Source organism: Oncorhynchus gorbuscha, linkage group LG17 (assembly GCF_021184085.1).
Source record: "Oncorhynchus gorbuscha isolate QuinsamMale2020 ecotype Even-year linkage group LG17, OgorEven_v1.0, whole genome shotgun sequence".
Taxonomy (NCBI): domain Eukaryota; kingdom Metazoa; phylum Chordata; class Actinopteri; order Salmoniformes; family Salmonidae; genus Oncorhynchus; species Oncorhynchus gorbuscha.
Window position 1 is genome coordinate 57,468,110 of NC_060189.1, and position 11,940 is coordinate 57,480,049.

The 11,940-nt window shown below is 41.1% G+C and overlaps 1 protein-coding gene across 3 annotated transcripts in view; it reads left to right on the forward strand.

Annotated features, from left to right (window-relative positions):
* LOC124001887 (rho GTPase-activating protein gacJ-like) overlaps positions 1 to 10,834 on the forward strand; it is a 34,377-nt gene extending 23,543 nt beyond the window's left edge. For 2 of the 3 annotated variants that reach the window (XM_046309023.1, XM_046309025.1), the window contains exon 10: positions 3,724 to 4,239. The gene's annotated coding sequence lies outside the window, so the exon portion shown is untranslated. Of the gene's footprint in view, positions 1 to 3,723; positions 4,240 to 9,099 lie in introns of those variants that run through there. The other variant, XM_046309024.1, reaches the window with a different exon arrangement.
* The last annotated feature ends 1,106 nt before the right edge of the window (positions 10,835 to 11,940 follow it).

The following is an 11,940-nucleotide window of genomic DNA, read 5'->3' on the forward strand; positions in this document are numbered from 1 at the left end:
GGTTTTCCGAATAGCACCTATCTTCATTGCATTGTGTGTGTGATCTGGTAGCATGCTATGATGTGATGCCCACTTTGCCCAGACACTATTCCTATTGCATCTGGATGTTCCATTGAGCTTTACAAAGGAGACCAGGCCAAAGGGCAGTCTATTGCAGATGTAGGATCTTAATTTGGGACAGTTTGCAACAGGAAATGTGGATTATAATTCATCTACATTTTTGTAGGGGTAATTACATATTTCATAAGGGAAAATCAAGTCTGAAATTTCATCATGGAATTACTTAGCCTTTTTGAACCTCAAATAGTCCACGAGTTTTAAATGTCCTGCATTGCAGGAAAGTTATCCTGCAACAGGGTGATCAAATTAAGATCCTACATCTGTACCTATACTCTGTAGTTGAAATCCGGTATCCTAGACTAACAATGAAAGACAATAATCCAGTCATTGAACAAAACCCTTACAGTTCCTCTGACCAACACCATCTGTCACTTCCAGTTGTTTTACAAACAGTCAGTGCTCTGAGTATCTACTAAGAGTTCAGAAAATCATTTGTGGGGAGTTGGGAGGTGCAGTTAGTCGAACGTCTCTAGTAGTCAGCAGAACTAATGTTAGGCTTTGTTTACTGAACAGAATTCCCCTGGGGCAGGATTATCCAGATAATCTCCGGGGAATTGAGTCCGCCTGCCAAATGCCGGATTAGAGAAGTGGCCGATCCTTTCAGCTCCTCTAGAGCCCCTGGGCTCAGTTTTTCAAAAGTGATCTACCCGGATTTTGGCAATCGGATACGATTTAAATTAATAGAACGGGTGTTCCCAATTCAAGTCAATAATTACTCTGTTCTATTCATTCTATTTCTATGCAGTTAATCCTATCCGATAGGCGAAATCCAGATAACTGGGCCCTGGTGATGCCTTCTCCACACTCATTCACAAATACTGTCACGTTTCTATGTACAAAGCAATAAGTACTGTGGATGGATTTAGTCTTAGTTCCTGACATGGTATTTCTATTCTCATGAGCCATAACCAAATCTCTACATCAGTCAAGAGAGAATATAGTATTTCCAACTATCATACTATCTCTGGATGGACTGACGTCATAGTACCAAACCAGTCATCGTTCTGATCTCATTGACAGTCCCCATGTGGTCAGATTGTGTCCTGGAGGCACACTGTTTGGAAGGAGCAGCAGCCATAACAGCTTAGTGTCCATCTCCATAATGCAATACTGTCTGTGACTTCAATAGTATGTAAGGGATAGACCTGTCACCATCCTCTGCTTGTTGTATTTTCAGCCTGTGTCCCCATCCAACAAAATTGGTTGTTTTAGCATTCCTGTCCACTCTTCCTGGGTCGAACCTACTCTCCGGGCCTCTGGGCCTACTGTGATCAGAGACTTGGTGAAAGATGGACATTCACCTGCTGGTATCGCCTCAAGCATCAGCTCCAACCTCCAACATTCCTTCCGCAGGCCCATACTGACGAGTCACACCGCGGCTTAATATGCCTGTGTCTTTCAGTGTGTTAGTCATCTCAGTTGGGGGACTTTTCTCCCCACTCTCCAGGTGTAAGAACAGTTTACTTTAAATGAACGCTTTAGGTATGTTACACTGCGGCCACTATTGCTACATTTTGATGTGTGTTTATGGTGGTTTTAAAATGGGGATGTTTGATAGTGAAATGTTACTAGTTGAGAAATAAGTAATGCGAGTTGACGCAGGGCTGTGCATATTCATGACTATGATGACTTTGGCTTTTGTTGTTGTTAATGTAATGCACTATGTTTATATTGCACATAAACCTATTAGAAGAAACACTGTACCTTTAAATTAACTTGCGGTCGTGTTCTTCCTCAGCAAGCTTTCCCATTGATATTAACAACTGCATACTAAATATGTAGTGAATCGCTGCATTGCTTTGACCTAAAATATATTACGATTAGCTATTCAACTTTTCAGCACTTAACCTTTCAGTTGTTAATCTGTCAGATCAAACAGGTTTTGCGTCCCTAGTTGTTTTCTCTCATTGGTTATTTAGCTGTTTTTACATGCCCATACTAATAGGTAGGTAATTAGCATAAACACATGCATTGCCCTTTCATTCAAAGTGTTTCCAAAAATGTCTTTATGGAAACGGCTTCTGACAAAATGGACAATTACAGTTCTATTGTATTCTACCATGCAGTGTAGGAATATTGACTGCGTGGAACAGGTAGTTTAGAGGAGACCGTTGTGATGACGAGTGGATGTTCCCAAACGGCCTGATCTGCTTTACTGCACGCTGTAAAAGCCCAGAGGAGATGGAAAGAGCGGTGATAAATTGTCATGTTTGAAACTTTCCCTCTGTGATGTCATAAAGCAATGAAAAAAAAGGTATATAGTCAGTTTAGGACAGAAAGGATTTCCACCTGGTGTTTTTAGAGGGGGGTAAAGTTTAAGGTAGTAAACAGGTTTATGCAGGTTGTAGGTAATGAGACAAACAAAATGATAGGTGGAAACTTACCTCCGCTACAGTTCAAACACTTGACTCCTAGGCCTTACTACAATGTGAGAAATATAATCAATTGTAATCACTACTTTTGTAACCCAGTATTTGAGCTCTTGTTCAGAGACCAGATTGAGGAGGTGGTAGTCTCTCGCTGGACTCAGGTTAGCCTTAGTAGCATTTCCCCCAGAGTCACTAAATCCCCAGTGGAATGTCAAGCCTTTCAGTGACTAGGTTTCTCCTTCACTATAGTAACTGCCTAACTGGGGGTTCTCTCCACACAGATGCCTATCTGTTCCTATATGGCTCAACTTTAGCTCAGTTTAGCCCAGCCACTTTACAGAGCTGTGCGAGAGCTCACCTGTCCTGCAATATGCAATCAGCCTCTTAGTAATCACATAAAGCTCTGCAATATGCAATCAGCCTCTTAGTAATCACATAAAGCTGTTCTCTGTTACCTGGTCTCCTTTTTATTGCATGCATTTGAGATTACCGGGGGGGGGGGGTCACATTTGAAAGTGCAACGGCAGGATATAAGAGCTGTGAGGATGAGACACTCCTACAGCATGGTCGGTTTCCATTGATTTGGTCATGTACTATAGACTGCACACCATCCATATCCAATGAACACCTGTGAGCTGTCTTCAATTCGTATTTCGTATTTGAGTTTTATGTATGAAATCTGTACACTCAGCTAAAAGTTAATCTAGTCTAAGTCATCAATGTCTTTTTAAGGAGTTGAACCACCTCAACTCCACGGTCTTCACACCTAGGGGGCATACACCGGTTCGAAGAATCCATAAAAGGGTCATCATAAATCAATTCAATTGAGTTTTTTTTGTTTTTCCCATGTCCGGTATCCTGTCCCGCAAACAGATGTTTCAGCACAGGTGTCAAAGGTCAAAGGCCACGTAAACATGGTCAAAGCAGAAGGCACGGCAGGGGATTACAGGTGACGAGAGCCAGGACAGTGGTGTCACAGAATGACTAAGGACACAACTATCCATGAAAATTCAGCCAGGTAGAAATATAGATGGAGAAAACTGAGGAGAAAGAGCCCTGAAAGGTAGCCCAGTTTGATCTCCCCATCGTGACGCTCCCATCGATTACAAAGCAGGATTAGCAAAGGTTGAAGCTAAGTGCTTTTCGGATGAATAACTGTTCTGCACAACCAAATGAATCATTTGACCCACTGACTTCATGCTGACTTCCACGTTGTTTTCTTTGTGTTCTTTAGACTGAAGAAAAAAGTAAAAGGTCAAGTCATCGGAAACGCCTGAAAACAAAGTATTTCTTTCAATTCATATTATATAGGCAAGTTGATTAAGTTGATGTTTTCTCTGTCTATAAACAATGTAACTATTGTTGTCTTTTATATCTCAGGAATGGAAATGCTAAGTTAAATTTCACAAACGCTATGTTTCTATTCTGTTACTTTTATTATATTGTATTTTTGTTATCGTATGCCTTCGAAGTTAATAAGCATAATTTTGATTCTTTCATTTAAATTCTAAACATATGCCCTGCATCACAGGGTCCATGTCTCTTGCGTGTGTATATAGTATAGATAGGAATGTATGTCTTTAGGGAAGAGTAGCAGTGTCAGAATGTGTTCATGTTGTTATTCTGATGTACTTAGGATTTATACCATGGCATTGTTGAATACTGATCTCTGATTGGCTTGTAGGGCATTCTAGAAAGTTGCCTTATTTATTTACATAAACTCATATGAAGTCATATGAAATATGAGGTCTCTGTTTCCAAGATACATTTTTAGGGAGATCAGTTTCAAATCTTTATGCAGATTTTTCACATTCCCCCTCAAGCTATATTGTCAATTTATTTTTGTCTTTTTGAAAAAACAGCAAAACTTCCATCATCATGTTTTGTACATTTTTTTTTTGGCATGGATTTGGTTACATCCTTTTTGGCTGTTTTTGATGTAAGTAGCTAGATAAATGTAGTGAATGTGTCACAATATGTCTGTTATTGGGCGATCTAAATACTACTCAGCGTGAAGCTTGTGTTTTATTCATGTTCTTCAACTTCCCCTCGTGTCATCTAGGCCTCGTTCAGGAGCCAAACGTTGTGGAAACCCTTCAGATAGAAATGTCCTGATTAGAGCTGACGTGATTCCTGATTCCGCATCTCACAGAGGCATGTCTATTCTGCAAAATACATTTCTGAACGTTTCACAATGTTGAGCCCTGCTAAATGCAGCCCTGGTCCCCAACATACAGTGAACTGGACCCTGCTATTGCGAGGCCACCTGTTAATAACCTCATGAATTAGAAACCAGGCTATCAAGCCAATCCACTGCATCTCCATCCAAGACGACATCCTAAAAGGCTTATGGGTGGATTGCTCTGGATGATGCTAATAGCAGCAGATATGCTATAATTTACACGTAGTAAAACACAACAACTAAAAGGAGAGGAAAGGGAGGCCAGGGCTAGAGACAGTCCAAGCCAAGAAGATAGCAGTGTTGGTTCGTGATCCAGGGGAAATGAAAGTGATACTGTGATATAGCCTAGCTATGACAGATAGGAAAGAAACAGCTGGGAGAGGTGGGATACAGGAGAGAACTCCAAACTGTTTCCTTTACAGGATAGTTTCTCCTCTTTCTACACACTCATTCACAAACATCCCAATGTAGTGTGTGAATTTATACATCCTTTTTTCATGCATCAGGTCTGAAATCTTGACACAAATAAAATGTAAAAAGCTAAGTTGTCCAGAAGACGTTTCCATAAATAATGCTCTGTCTAGAACACCTGTTTCTCTTGTTTGTACATTTTAATAAATCAATCAAAAAACATCTGCAGCATCTAGTTTTGTTTTTTCTAAAAGTGTGGAGACAGCACTTCCTTCTCTCAGATTTTTCAAGGCGAATTTTTTTTTTTCAAGAAACCTTTTTAAAATAGCTGTCATTGTAACAAGGTGTCCCTAGTTACAATGTCATTCTTCTTGCTGACCGGCCAACTGTCCAGCATCCCGCCTCCGGTCCAGCCGGTCATGTTATGGTAAGCGTAAACATTGGCTACAGGTGCGAATGCGTTCGCTTCAAAGTGACAGCGTTAAAAGACAGGAATTCCCTGACACTCTGCCACAGATTCCTGGGACTGCAGTGCAGCACTCCCTCAAGTCTCTAGCAGGGCTCTTTTAGCTGGACTGGCGTTCAAGAGCTAGCTCATCATCACCGCTAATTAGACCTTGAATATAGCCGTGGAACATGGATCGACCAGGACATTCTGTTCGTAGACTCTCGAGCACTCCATCTAAACTCCTCCAGGGTGAACTCTTTCGGCCCGTGTGCCTTCTCACACCGCTGGAGGTGTAGTTATTCCCTGACAATGCACAGTCTTGTGCATTAATGCTTACTTATGACTATCGTGATCATACGTACTTTTAAAGTTTTCTGTACTGTAGTTATTGTACCACCCATCTAGTGCCTAGTTTTTGGGCCTGTTCCAGGTGCTATATGAAGCTTGTCTCCAGGGCTTCTGCCAGGTGATAACACCAGTCCCTACAGCCAGCGGACCAATCGGGTGGTTTTTTTTACATCTTAATCCACCATTAAGAGCTGAAATGCTGCATCGGGTCTTGTGGTGAGTTCATGACGGCAGGAGAGGCACTGGAATGCAGGCTCATACCCTTCAAACCTGACCACAGTCATTGGGGCCTCGCGCCAACCAGCTAAAGGAGGCAGAATACTACCCTCCTCCTCCCATCCTCTCCCTGAACTGAACCGGATCCAAATGTATTCGGATCCTTCTTGGTATCCCCTATTTATACGCTGTTTATTTTTACAGGAGGGCCGGATGATTCGGATGCTTGCGTCAAAGGGTGAAAGCAAAGAGAAAGGGGTTATGGTGGACCCTCTTTCTGGGTGCTATTCTGAGGATGTGGAGGGGGGCTTATCAGAGGTGATCAGGGCAAGAAGGTGGCCACCAGAACTTCTCCCTGTTCAGAATCTGGTATATTGGACCTTCTAAACATGCACTACATGACCAAGAGTATGTGGACACCTGCTCGTTCAAACATCTCATTCCAAAATCATGGGCATTAATATGGAGTTGGTCCCTCCTTTGCTGCTATAACTGCCTCCACTCTTCTTGGAAGGCTTTCCACTAGATGTTGGAACATTACTGCGGGGACTTGCTTCCATTCAGCCACAAGCATTAGTGAGGTCGGCCGTTGATGTTGGGCGATTAGGCCTGGCTCACAGTCGGCGTTCCAAAGGTGGTTGATGGGATTGAGGTCAGGGCTCTGTACAGGCCAGTCAAGTTCTTTCACACAAATCTCGACTAACCATTTCTGTATGGACCTCTGTTTGCAAAAGTGGGCATTGTCATGCTGAAACAGGAAAGGAGTTTCTCAAAACTTTTGCCACAAAGTTGGAAGCACAAAATAGTCTAGAATGTCATTGTATTCTGTAGCGTTAAGATTTCCCTTCACTGGAACTAAGGGGCCTAGCCAAACCATGAAAAACAGCCCAATACCATTATTCCTCATCCACCAAACTTTACAGTTGGCACTATGCATTGGGGCAGGTAGCATTCTCCTGGCATCCGCCAAACCCCGATTCATCCGTCGGACTGCCAGATGGTGAAGCGTGATTCATCACTCCAGAGAGCACGTTTCCACTGCTCCAGAGTCCAATGGCAGCGAGCTTTACACCACTCCAGCCAACGTTTGGCATTGCACATGGTGATCTTAGGGTTGTGTGCGGATGCTCTCCTATGGAAATCCATTTCATGAAGCTGCAGACAAACAGTTTTTGTGCTGACGATGCTTCCAGAGTCAGTTTGCAACTCGGTAGTGAGTGTTGCAACCGAGGACAGATGATTTTTACACACTTCTGCACTCGGCAGTCCCGTTCTGTGAGTTTGTGTGGCCTACAACTTTCCACTTCACAATAAAAGAACTTACCGTTGACAGGGGCATCTCTAGCAGGGCTGAAATTTGACGAACTGACTGGAAAGGTGGCATCCTATGATGGTGTCACATTGAAAGTCATTGAGCTATTCAGTAAGACCGTTCTACTGCCAGTGTTTGTTTATGCATATAGCATGACTGTGTGCTTGATTTTATACACCTGTCAGCAACGGGTGTCTGAAATTGCCAAATCCGGGTTCAAAATAGCAGATTTGGACACTGATAAGCGTTTAAATTGGACGCAGTCGCTGTACAGTAACATGGTATACATGACGTCAGAGATCAAGGTCTCCACTTCACGGTTCAGTATTGGTTTTGACTGACAGCGGTTCTGAATTTGAACACCGCACGCAAAATAAAATATTGTGCAACATCTTTTTGTTGTCTGAGTGAGGGAGATGCTGTAAATAAAGAGGACTCTGTGTATTTTGAAAGACGAGGTGATTAGGATTATAATAAATATACCGCCTTGATGTCATACAAGCCAAACACCAGTTAGTCCAAATGTGTACTTCACACTTCCATATCATAAAACTCATGTCTTACACAGTGTCAACGGTTATGATCACTAAGCTTGATGTACAGTTATAAGATGACATGGCGTCAAACCCTGGGTTGTTCTGAACAGAATGAGCTTGTTTCTACATCTATTGATGATATCTGCGTTTTCTGTGAAAAAGGTGAAAATCTTACTCACTTGTTCAACGAATGTTAATCTGTGATGTTTGGGAAAACCTGAATACTTATTTATCGTTTTGAACACATGTTTTTAACAAGAAGGATATAATATGTTACTATTACAATGATATAAAGACCATTGAAATGATAGTGATTTAAAAAAATTATTGTTGCCAAATACTTTATACACAAACAAAAATGACAAATATTTTTGATTGAATCTTGTTCAGATATTATCCATAGTGAATAACAAAGAATAACATCTTACTGAATCATTATAATGCCATTTTTTTCAGTGAATGCAATTGTACTTTCATATTTTATTTTTTAATATATTTTTTGTATGTATTTAGTATTTTCTTGTTTATACCTGTGTTTTGTTTGTGTTAGACATGTTTGATGTAGTTGTAAGATGTTGATAATTTTGTATAATAATTAAAAAATATATATGAGCCTGTTTGTCATGTTGTTGTAACGGCGTTCTTCGTTTGTCGAAAGAGAGTCGGACCGAAATGCAGCGTGGTTACTCATGTCTTTAATGAAGAGATCGCAATACATGAAAAATACTTATACAAATACAAAAACAACAAACGGAACGTGAAACCTAATTACAGCCTATCTGGTGAAACTACACAGACAGGGACAATCACCCACGAAATACACAGTGAAACCCAGGCTACCAAAATACGGTTCCCCATCAGAGACAACAAGAATCACCTGACTCTGATTGAGAACCGCCTCAGGCAGCCAAGCCTATACTAGACACACCCCTAATCAACCACAATCCCAATGCCTACAAAAACCCCAATACGACAATACAATAAACCCATGTCACACCCTGGCCTGAACAAAGAATGAAGGAAAACACAAAATACTAAGACCAAGGCGTGACAGTTGTGAAGAAATTTGGCGTGGAACAAGCATCCGAATGCACTCGTGACTATTCTATGCACACCAAAATTACAATCTGCTTCTCTGAATTTTCTTGTTTCCACAGTAAGATCGTACGAATGGCTTACCAAGTAAAACTTCCTAGAGGACTCATTCAAGATAAAAAGGAGTTGGAGCACTCAACAACAAAAAAGACAGCCACTGCATTTTGTAACTTCGCCATGTTGGCAGTAGTACACGCTTTCAAATGATGCCCGTCTGACCACATTTAGATTCATAATGGACCTTTTTTGGAATGTGTAAACAACAGTAATTGTGTGATGCTGGGAATACAGGGCAATGCTTGCTCTAGTTCCTCAACAGCAGCTAGGAGAGCTGAAAAAAAAGCACCTTATAGGGAAAGACTCTTTGAGTCATAAAAGTGCATTACTTTGGAGAGGTGCGTGGCCACCTGGGGAAAGAAACCAGTTAGTCCTCTCACTCAAACACTTTTTTTCTCCTCCTTTTTTTCTCTTATGTTGTGCCTACCCCAAATGTCCCATGAATATTCTTATCATGTTACTGAATGTGTCCACAGTTTTTTCAGATTTCCTTATCAACAAATGCGGGGAAAGGTGCAGTAAATGTAAAATGCACATAACGTCAACACTGTAATGTTTGAATTCAGTCTTGTGTCAGATTGACTGTTTTGTCCTCGCCTTTTAGTCTGATAATGTTCTCAATCTCCAAACTGTTCATTTTGAATTGCTACTATGGTTATGCATACGCTTTCCATCTTTCTTCTGTAAGAAACATTTTCATTTCTCCCGATCCTTATAGGCCGATTCCCACGAGTGTAAGCCACTACAGTAACTTTATACCTGACAGAATGGGGACAGCATGGACAAGTGGGCTAGTCTGGTCATTCAACGACAGAGTACAGTGTAACATTCCTATGTAATATACTGTAACTGTGGCAGACAGCGTCCCGGCAGGGTGCATGGCTCTTGCCTGGACAGCAGCTGCAGACCCAGCTCTGCTATATAGGACACTCCATCCTCAACTAAGAAAACATTCCACCCCACTGCAACTGTACTGTCCCCTTCCCACTTCCCCCAACATGCAGGGTTTGACCCTCGTGTAGATTACAGTTCCAGGTTTTCCACTAGAAATGCCAGGGCCCATAGGTTCACTGAAGTAGGATTTTCTGTGACAAGATCCAAGTATGAGGTGACTGAATTTAGTGTGAAGTATGAAGGTGCTGAGTATTTGCCATTGCCTTATTGTCTGTGACTTCTAGACAATGACAAAGAAACAAATGATTGGTTTGAGAAAGACTCTTTATTAATTTTCACTGCAATGTATCGCCAACAAGTAGTAAAGCTTAAATTCAATATTTTTATCAAATAATGCTTGTTTTTTATAGCTACAAGGGACCTGAAGTTCTAAATCAAATATCTAAATGATCCTTGGTATGACCATCTTAAAACAATTCCATTTGTTATCTTAGTAGAACCCCCAATGTGTCCATGTGAAATTATGGAAAACCGTTGTTTATGATATGTTGGGATGTCCATGTGAAATTATGCATTTGTGATAGAAAGGTCTTGTGGGCTATCATGTTGGAACATTCCTGAAAGGAGTTCCTGGATAGAGTACAGGCTGGGCAGGTAGCAGGTTGGCTAGAGTAGAGCCATACCTGAGTTTTGTTATCAGGAAATAGTTGTTGCCTGAATATTTTTTACTGAGAATATCTTTGATTTTTTCAAGTCTTTGTCAACATCCTGTTCTGTTCTGTACAACGTATATTGGCCAATTTGTCCTGCACCTGTTAATATTGTAAATAAAAGCCTCTGAGTGGTGAGCACCAGAACATCCTGTCTGTCTCCTCACTGTCCGATCCTTAACCTCAGCATCTATTTCACACTTATTAACAGTCCTGACAAAGCTTGCTCACTTGAGTACAAAACTGTGGGTGATTAGGGCTGCGTTTACACAGGCAGAGAAATTCTGATCATTTTCCACTAATTGGTCATTGACAAATCACATCAGATCTTTTCACAACAGATCTTTTTCAGAACTAATCTGATTGGTCAAAAGACCAATCAGTGAAACAAAAATCAGAATTGGGCTGCCTCTGTCACGAACAGCCAGAATGCATTGTCCACAACTGTCCCGTGCAGCTGTAACTAGCCATTCATCAACACCATGATGTAGAGGTTTAGAGATGTTCAAGAGCTATAAACTTTACGGACTTGTTGAGAATGCAAAGAATGTTTTTAAACCCGGCGTGAACAGAGTGTGACAGATATGACCAGACAACCTACACGACGAGGTGGTGGTGCTACAGTACACAACAGAACGCAGAAGTAAGTGGTGTCATGGGCATGGTTAGGAATTTACAGACATATATAACTCTAAAGTAAAACAAATGTTTATGTCCTTATATGGTAGCCTACACTATATGGTAGCATACACTATATGGTAGCATACACTATATGGTAGCCTACACTATATGGTAGCCTGCACTATATGGAAGCCTACACTATATGGTAGCCTACACTATATGGTAGTCTACACTATATGGTAGCCTACACTATATGGTAGCCTACACTATATGGTAGTCTACACTATATGGTAGCCTACACTATATGGTAGCCTACACTATATGGTAGTCTACACTATATGGTAGTCTACACTATATGGTAGCCTACACTATATGGTAGCCTACACTATATGGTAGCCTACACTATATGGTAGCATACACTATATGGAAGCCTACACTATATGGTAGCCTACACTATATGGTAGCATACACTATATGGTAGCCTACACTATATGGTAGCCTGCACTATATGGAAGCCTACACTATATGGTAGTCTACACTATATGGTAGCCTACACTATATGGTAGCCTACACTATATGGTAGTCTACACTATATGGTAGCCTACACTATATGGTAGCCTA